This window comes from Vidua macroura, chromosome 1 (genome assembly GCF_024509145.1).
Source record: "Vidua macroura isolate BioBank_ID:100142 chromosome 1, ASM2450914v1, whole genome shotgun sequence".
NCBI classification, from domain to species: domain Eukaryota; kingdom Metazoa; phylum Chordata; class Aves; order Passeriformes; family Viduidae; genus Vidua; species Vidua macroura.
In genome coordinates, this window is record NC_071571.1 from 15,373,043 (window position 1) to 15,382,538 (window position 9,496).

General features: G+C 45.7%; 1 long non-coding RNA gene across 1 annotated transcript; it reads right to left on the reverse strand.

The window, feature by feature from the left end:
* Positions 1-1,811: 1,811 nt before the first annotated feature.
* Positions 1,812-2,874, reverse strand: LOC128819753 (uncharacterized). Its single transcript, XR_008440739.1, has 2 exons — positions 2,707-2,874; positions 1,812-1,994 (listed from the first exon to the last, which is right to left on the reverse strand). It is a non-coding gene; the product is annotated as an uncharacterized LOC128819753 (long non-coding RNA).
* Between the last annotated feature and the right edge of the window lie 6,622 nt (positions 2,875-9,496).

Consider the following 9,496-nt stretch of genomic DNA (forward strand, 5'->3'; position numbering starts at 1 on the left):
CCTCAGCTTCCTCATGCTCTCCAGCAGTTGTGAGCAGCATAGGGTTGGCATTGCTGTATTTCCAGCCTCAGCCATGGTGTGTGGGTACAAGTAGGAAGAGATGGCTCTCAGAGCAGATTTCCTGCATCCAGGAAAGGAGTCTGTTCCTGGAATTTACAGGATTTTTGGGCTCCTGGGGCAAAACCAATATGACTTCTGAAACTCTGCTCTGCAACTCTGGGAGCTGCTAGAAAAATTGGAGGGCTGGGTCCATAAGTCCTGTGGAGCAGGAACTGGCTTTCAGAGCTGCAGGATCTTCAGCCCTGATAGAAGGTGCTGGCCCACAGCACTGTGCTCAGGCAGAAAACCAGTTTAATTGAATTTTTAAAATAGTGTTTGGGGTTAATTTTGTACAGAAATTTACAAAGAACATGTATTATTTAAACATGTTATTGTTTAAATAAATATTTAAGCAAGATTCCTCTCAATTTAAACATAGTGAGCTGCATGTGAAAAGCAGCAGCATTTGATTACACATATGCAAGGGGCCAAAACAATCCATTATGAGCAAAGGTTTCGGGGGTGGATAACATCATTTTGTTTGATTCTGTTTCTCTGAGGAAGTTATTGACAAGGGAATTTCTGCCTCGTGCCAATGTGTAGCAGGGGTGCAAACCCTGGCAGTGCTAGCCAGTGGATGCACAGTGCAAGAAAGCCACTCTGCAAGCCCCATTGGCATTTTGCCTGTTGAGGTGGCTGGGGATGGAAGGGTAAGGTTTAACTCCACAGGTTGCTGCTGCCCAACATGCAGCAGCAGCACCGTGTGCCTGAGGAGAAGGGGAAAAGGTGGGTATGGCTGGTTGTGCAAGACCCATCCCATGTGTTGGCCAGTCTCTAATGGACACACAGTCACAGCCATGATGGCAGAAGGCTGCACATTGCAATGTGGGTTTGCTTTACACCCCTTTTTGATTTGGTTGAGGGATGGCAACCTGGGTGAGAGTTTATTGTGCTTGGTGGCTACAGAGCTGGAGCCACCTTCTGTGGTGGGATACAAGGAGCTGCTGTCTGCTCTCCAAGACGACAATGCCAAGGGCATAAACACCCCTCTGGTAGCAGCAGAAAAGAAGAGAAAAGAAGTTCACTGCTGAGGGGCAAGACATCTAAATAAAAGTGAAAAAATACTAAAAGGCCATAAACAGTTAAAAGTGCTCCATGAGTTTGAGGTTGTTCGGAACCTTTGTGTGTCATAAGTCTCATATATAGACTTGGATTATGGGATTCACAAGGGTCTTACAAATTAATTGACACAAAAAGGATGTGGGGGAATCACAACATTTGTCTCACTGTGGGAAACCTGAATTTATGTCTGGGTGGGGGTTTCCCAAATTCACCAGTGCAAAAGGCTGAAATGCTCATCTTCCTCACCCTGTGCTAGCTTCCTTCTTTTGAAAAAGGTAAGGCCTTTTTGCCCTATCAGAAATGAGGATTTCTTTCCTGATGGCTGTGTATTCACTCCCCTTCTGCATCTGAGTTGCAAGGCAATAGAGCACATAATAAGACACTTTTCCAAAGTGTCCCTGAAATTGGAGGATTCTGTAAAGGTCACACAGCCCAAATGACACGTTTCATGGATGCATTTGAAGACTTGGCATATCCCCTGTATTGAGCAGGACTTGATTTATACAGGAGAACACTGTTTGGTTTACCAAGATGGTCACTACAAGAGTAGTCAGAAAGGGCTATGCCTTGATAGGAGACAAAATCTGTACATCCACTCATAAGCAAATTTCTTGATGTTTCACCCTAACACACATCACTACACAGCAGAATAAAATGAAGACATATTTCTATTTGAAATGCAATTGCAGGAAAGTAGCAACCTTCTCTCAGGTCTTGGATCAATTTGATTCTCTCAAGCCACAGGATCTGAAGACCTCAATCTTACTCTACAATTACATTCAGGAACCCAAGATTCTGGCATGGATCAGGACAGAAGACTTGGCTCACACAATCTGTGGAAACATCGGGGTATGCAAAGTAGGTAAAAACTGATAACTTGGGAAAAAATAGCATTAATTTCTGAGACAAAACAATTCATGATTCATGACTAATTGGAAACAAATGAGTAATAGTATTACACAAAAGCCCCATTTTGTTCATTGAGGAACCACAGAATTAATTGCATGTACTTTAGTTTCCAGCAGAGGCAAAGTCCCATGGCACAGTGTTGTGATTGTTGAACTAGTCATGTTGTACATACTGGTTTAATTCAGACCAAAACTGTAGGAAGAGCATGGGATTCTCTGAGTGGTGTCTGAGCCTAAGTAGGTCAAACAATTCATCAAGCAGTGAAGGTTTTGGGTTAGCACTCATGAGGTGACCTGACTCTTGCCCTGGGCTGTGTGCAGTGCAAGGAGCTGGCTGGACCAGCTGGGGTGGCAGATGAGAAGGCAGCAGCTCTTTCAGATCTGTGCAAGAAACCTTATGCACAGACTTGACTGCTTCATTCATGGTGCTGCTCCCTACTCGTAATCATCTCATCAAAGTTGTAAGAGCAACATCCTCCTGGATTTATTTATTTTGTGACAGCTTCCACAAGGACATTCCCAAAAAGTATCTCTGGTCCTTCTGTCTGGACTCTGTCTGTCTGGTCCAAACTGTCAGTCTGCACTCCACTCATCCATACTTATTCAGCATCAAATTTTAGGGATGTCCATTTTCTACCTTGACCCTTGGAACAGAAGCCCATAAGTATCCACCATTCCTTTTCCTTTTCTATTTCAGTTCTCCTGCAAATCCCTGCTTATAATTCCTGGTTGTGACATCCTTGACTAAGGCAAGGCTGTTACTGTGCAGCAAGCACTGCCTGCAGCACTGGCCAACAATGTCTCACAGCTTCTTAGGGTTCCTTCCCCCCTCCGTAGCTGGCAGTAGGCAGCTCTGATCTCACAATGTTCTCACAGTTCCTGTCCTTCTGTTCTTTGTTTCTACACAGTCTCACAGAGCTGGGTTCTGATGTGTGCATGGGGCTCCCAGGAGCTGATGAAGATGACGAAACTTCACTGCCTGTGTCTGTGGAAGGAGGGGCTGTCCAGGCTGCTCCATAGTCTATAGTCATAAAAGAAGTGAGATAAACCACCTTTCCCTGCCACTCCAGCAGGAGTGGAAACAAGCAGACTGCAGCTCCCTACCTTTAGATGTGGAAATCACATCACAATGAGGGCTGAGATTTTGCCATCTGTCTCCAATGTTGCATATGCATTGCATACAAAAATAGGCTGTACAAATACTGCTATGACTGAAAAATCCATGAGGCAAGAGATGGATTAGAAGAATTAGGCCTCCTTTGTGCTATGTGTTACGGTACAATTGTTAATTAGATGAACACACAATATTTTGCCAGAGGTTTCAGCTTTATCCCATGGTACTGGGTGGACTTTTTTCACTGGAGATATTCTATAGAATTTTGGGTTTTTCCCTTAGAGTTCAGTGTAGTCCTAGGCTTTATTTTCTTCCCAAGTTCTCCTCAATAAAAATGACTGATTTTCCCAAAACTTGGAACTACAATGACACATTTCCTTGTAGTACCTGGGTTCTTCTAGTACTTCTGTCAAGGGTGGTGGTTCTTTAGCCATTTTAATAAAATGGAAGCAGAGACAGGCATGTAAACAACAGCTTGACTGCACCAGGCACTATTTTATCAGGATCTTGGTCACTCATCCCAGCTGTGCCCAGGGGATGACCAACAGACATGGGGCTGTGCAGGACTGTTCATCATCAGGCCTACTGGACATTCTGGAGGCAGAGCTCCCACCAACTCCCATCCCAGCAATGGACATCAGGAGCAGGGTCTTATGGCACTTGAAGACAGTGGGGCACCCCACAGCCACTGGCTGCAGACTGGGGAGAGCCTCAGCAAGACCTGGCACAGAAGACCCTGCAGGGAGAGTGGGACTGAAGCCAGTGCTGAGGTAGCACTCATATTCTCAAAAAGGGAGCAAGGATGGGGCAGCTGAGGTTTCATATCAAGCTCTGGCGTGCCTGGACTCTCCCTATGGCTCCCACCTTGACACACACCTTCCCAACCTGCTCCCAAGCCCTCTGACTCCTCATTTGTGCCATGTACTCCTCATCCCATTCCCATGCAACCCCCCAGCTTTAGCATCTGAGTACCAGGTCTTTGCTGAGCCCAGCATTGCCTGGGTCCCTGTCTGCCACCAGGCTGTGACAGGAAAGAATCAAAGTGTTGCTCCCTGCCTGCCTTTCCACTGACCATCAACTCTGCCCTGAGCAGCTTTACACGAAGAGCCCATCTTCATTCTGCTCCTTGAGCTGGGATGACTCTTGGATTGCAGAGAGAGGACCCGGGTCCTTGTCGTGCTGTGGGGAAGAACAAGGATCTGCAGGAGCTTGGTAGCACTGACTGCACAGGAACATTGGGGTCAGCACTGGGAGCTGCTGGGATGCTGGGCTGAGTTCACTCATGTGGGAAGGAATCTCAGCAGATTTTGACTGCTCAGCCTTAGCACATCCCTAAGAAGTTGCTATTTTCTCCCTTCAAAGGCTATCACTAAGCCAAATTGGAGGAGATTTACAAAGTTAAAAAAAAAAAATCACATTCCTAACAGAAAGCTGCCAAATTTCAGATCTCAACTCCAGAGCACAGAGGGATAAGAACTATCCAAAAAAAGGATCACCAGGTTCCCCCCTCCTGTTTTTTCCTTTCTTTTTTTTCCAGTTGGACAACAATTCCTTTTTCCCTATGCTCATTCTTGGAATGGACAAAACTGGCTGGACAGTTTTGGCTGAAATTTTCCAGAAAATAACTTATCCCAAGCAGACAATCAAGTTGGAAGAGCTCAATCTAAACTTTTCAAGTCTGACAAAGTTACAAGCAACAGCAAAGGCGGTCCTATAGCAGGACAGAGATGAGTAACCTTTATCACAGGAGCTGCATGCAATCCCACCTCTGACGCACTCAGAATTATAATAGCTGATGATGCTGCTCCATTCAGGTGCATCAGATCACGATTCAGATATGTCACCAGGAAAAAAGCTTTAAGTCAGTCATCCCACTGAGCCTTCCCACACCCCTTCCTACTCGAATAGCTCTTTCCATCTAACAACTGATCATACAGAAAAACACAGCTCCCTCGCCTCCAGTATTTGCGAGCTGTGTATGAGGGCTTCGGCTTCTTGGATAGAGGCAGTTGATGCTAAAATGGGATTGCTCTCTGAACTAATGTATTCAAAATTAATAAAAGAAATAAAACAACACACTCCTCTGGCATGTTCCCATGCATATTTTCCATAAAAGTTAATTTTTCCACAAGAACAAGTTGTGAGTTTTGTGGGGGTTTTGCACTGAATCTTGATACGGAGCTTAGAAATCTTGGCACTGCTTAGGATGTTAAAATGACATCAGCTCCAGTTTCTATATTGGAATTTTATAGTCCCTGCCTGACCGCATTTCTTTGTTTTGCACATGTTCTCTCTCCTCTGAGCTGCCTCTCTGCTGCGGTGTGCTCAGAGAATCAGGAAAAGTGGTGTGTTTGTATTCCTTGTAGCCCTGCTTGTCCCTCCCTGAGCCGGGCACCCAAGTGATAAAGCTTCATTTCTTGCCCAGGACAAAGCAGCACTGTTGGCTCAAGGGACGAGGGCACCTTTTCCAATCAAAAAGCTTTCCCACAGCGTGGCAGCTCTGTGCTGAGAGGACCTGGCATGCAGGGTCCTCCTCTTGCCTCTGGCCGAGCAGGAGTGGAGAGCATGCTGCCAATAGGGAGTGGCATGGCTGTGGGACAGTGGGGACTAGGGTGGCCAGTGACTGCACACAGGACAATGTGAAACCAGCCTGTCTTGCTCAGGGAAGGGAAAAAGGAGTGGAAAGCAGAGGAAGGGGAAAGTGAGCATCTCTGCATGCAAAACTAGGCTCTCTCCAGTAGTGGAAAGGTAGCACCTGGAGCAGCATTTGTTCGTGCTACCCCGATAGAAGGAGGGTGTAAGTGCCCCCACAATGCCATTATACTGTCCCGTGCCTTGGGGCAGGGAGGGGCAGCATTATTTTAAATTAAGCAAAAATGTGAGTAACGGTGTTTCCATATTCCCCCCAGCAGTGCCACCCTCTGCATTTGAACATCGAGGACTGATGTGGTACTCAGGATCCCCTGTGAAAAACAGCACAGGGCTGGGAGAGTTAACAGACTCTGGCACTGGGAGTACAGTTCCACAGGCATTAGCACAAACATCACGCTTGTTTCCTGGATTTCAAATAAAATAAGGATTCAAGGAAAGATGATGCTTTTCTACATCCCTTGTGACTTGGAAAGCAGTAAGAGCAAAGAAAGGCAGTTAATTATCTGGCACGCCGCATCCAAACATTCCTGAAAGCACGGTTCCACCGGTACTGTAAGAGTCATGCTGGAGCAGCATTAGCATTTACTCAGTAAACAGACTCAGTGCCATCCTCCAGCACAGCCTCAGCCTCCCAAACGGGATTACAGCATCTGGACAAACCCAGGAGGGACTATAGCTGGCAGTGAGCAAAATGCCAGTTCTGCTGTAGTCTGGCTAGATCACAGTAGTACCCAGGTTTGCTATTTCCTACATGCTCAGCTTCTCTGATGTGTGATGGAGAATCACTGCTCCTTGCTTCTCTGTGCAAGATTTATCATTTCATCCTTTCACTGTCGTGTGGAAATAGCCAGAAGACCAGACTAACATTTCAAGATTGTGAAGCCATTTGCCAAACACTTCTTGCTCTATAACAGCAACATTTTTACAATTGCTTTTGCAACAGCCTTTTTGCAATCATGCTTATAAGCTCCTTTACAAGCACATGCAACCATATACAGAATGCAGAAATTCTTTACCTTGCTTGCCCAGAGGAGAGAGCCTGGCTTCCTCTCATGGATCAAAAGTAGGATGAAAAACAAACCCGAGAAAGACCCTTGAACAGACTCATCTGCTGAGAGTTGTTTAAATCCCAACCCTGCTCCTGCTCGCAGCTCTAAGTTTGTGCTCTGAATAGAGGCTGTGTTATTTTAACCACAGGATTTCTAGTCATGGGGGAGGAGAGATGGATTAGGTACGTTTGCAATCTAATGCTTCACATTTACCTCAACTGAAATGAACTACTTTTAGCCTGATGTAAATAAGTACAGCTAAGATATAGATTTCAAGAGCCCACTAACCAATTATGCTTAAACTAACATGCTAAATAACTGTGGAAAATTCCAGAGGAATAAGATAACATACTTTTGTGTTCTTTCTTAAATAAAAGGCATGTGTGGAATTTCATGCTAGATACTATGACAAGTGAGGGGCAGCAGATGAACTCCACAAACTAACCTATGCAAGGTGTTGTACCTCATAAAACAATATTCCTAACACCTGTTAGCATGGATTTCAGCAGGCATGCCAGAAATTTGCATTTTCATGGCTTGTAAAAAGTACAGATATGAGGGATTTGATTCTAATATTTCAAAAGAGCAAGTAAAGCTCTCTAAGTTAATAATGCATGATTTTAAAAGGTCATGGGGTCTGCAGTTTGTCAGGAGCACAAACATTAACCCACTGAACTAGTGCCACCTCCAGCCAGGATGTAAGCTGGATACCGTCCTGCAGCTCATGGATTGCTACAGAGAGTGTTTAATGCAGGCAAAATATTGTGCCTAGGACAATTGTTTGTCGTTTTGTTGTTTAATCCAGCTCAAACTCTGCCTTCTTTTCCTGGTTTATGGTACTTCAGTGTCACAGATGATGTGATTGCAAAGCTCGACTATGGCCCAGGCTTCCATGGTCACTGCCCAGGCTTACATGGTCACCTCAGAGCTGATGGAAAAGAGATTTCCTCACTTTCTGTGATGTATAATTTGTAAATAAAACATTCTTAAACTTTGGGATGAACCGAGAAAAACAATTTGAATGCAAAGCACTGAGGCTAGTGGACAAATTCCAATTTGTCTTTGACAGCAGAGGCCTCAGGAACACAAGTTTAATTCCATTTTGGATAAAACCTGGCTCTATAAATAACCTTATCTTACACTTACATAACGCTCTTCATCCCAAAGCGCTGCCGGGTGCTTTGCAGATGTAATCATCCTTTCTGAAAAACGCGGGCAGACCTCCCAGTCTGGCCTGCAGGATCAGGAGGATCGGGAGGATCGGGGCCTTTGCTGTGCAGGAGGAAGGCAGCAGAGCATCCAGCAGCAGCCTGGCTGGCTCCTGTCCCTCAGCAGCCCAGCTCGTGCCTGCTGGTTGGAATCATGGGGACTCAGCTTGTTGAGGCACCCAGAAACCACTGAGAGAGCTTTCTGTACAGGTCTGGTGTCTGTAACAACCAGCAGAGGCTCAGAGCCTGTCACCCAGTTCAGCCTGCAGGTTCCCCAAGGGACTGAGGCATCTCCAGAGATGCCAGCCTGCTTCTCAGAGCTCAGGCTGAGCTCTCTGAGCTTCCCCTGATGCATGGCTCACCCAGGCTCCCCTGAGCTTGGGGTTTTGTGGGCAAATTGGTAACCTGCTGTAGTTTAGCCCCAGCCAACAACTGAGTATTAAGCTCCCACTCCTTCCCCCCAGCCTCCCCAGTGGGATGGGGAGAAGAATCAGAAAAGGGCAAAATCTGTGAGTTAAGGCCAGTCTAATAACTGAAATAAATTTTTCTTTTAAAAAATAGTAATAATAGGAAAAATTCCCAATACAATTGTTCACTACCTGCTGGTGATTGACCCCTGCCAGCCAACTTATATACTAAGCATGACATCCTTTGGTATGGAACATCCCTTTGGCCAGTTCGGGCCCCCAGCTTCTCATGCATGAGAAACTGAAAAGTCCTTGACTTAGTGCAAGCACTGCTCAGCAACTACTAACATCAGTGTGTTATCAACATTATTCTCCTACTAAATCCAAAACACGGCACTGTACCCTCCATTAGGAAGAAAACTAATTCTATCCCAGCTGAAACCAGAACACATCCCAAGCATCTGTGCCACAAGCAGAGATGTGCCCCTGAGCTAGATACAAAATGTCCCCAAACCTCCCATCAGCTTACCTCTGGATCATGAACCAACTTCTTCTTCCAACCCTTGAGCAGCTCACTCCACCCAAGGCGGCTTTCCTTGGCTGTAATTGTCATAACATCAATTCCACTGATGTTTTCCAGCTACAGGCTCTACCTCACCCTTGCATAGGACCCCACAAGGAAAGCAAGCATGACAAATGCTCACAGGGCAGGGGCAGGGAGCAAGCTCCAGCAGGAAGAGCCCAGGTCTCTCAGTTTGCAGATACTGGTAAGTAACGAACCAGACAGTGGTTCATCACAATGCTGCAGTCTGACAGACAGGACTTCTCTTGTGGTCCCTGTTGCACCCGGATGGGGGATTTTGTGTATATAAAGTTAGTTTCTGTGCTGCAGATGGGTATATTTTTCATTTTCATTTTAGCTGTTTCAATAGGAAACAGCAGGAGGAAGAGAGGCCAGCAGACTTTGCTCTGCAGGTTGACCTGAAAAGAGTACATT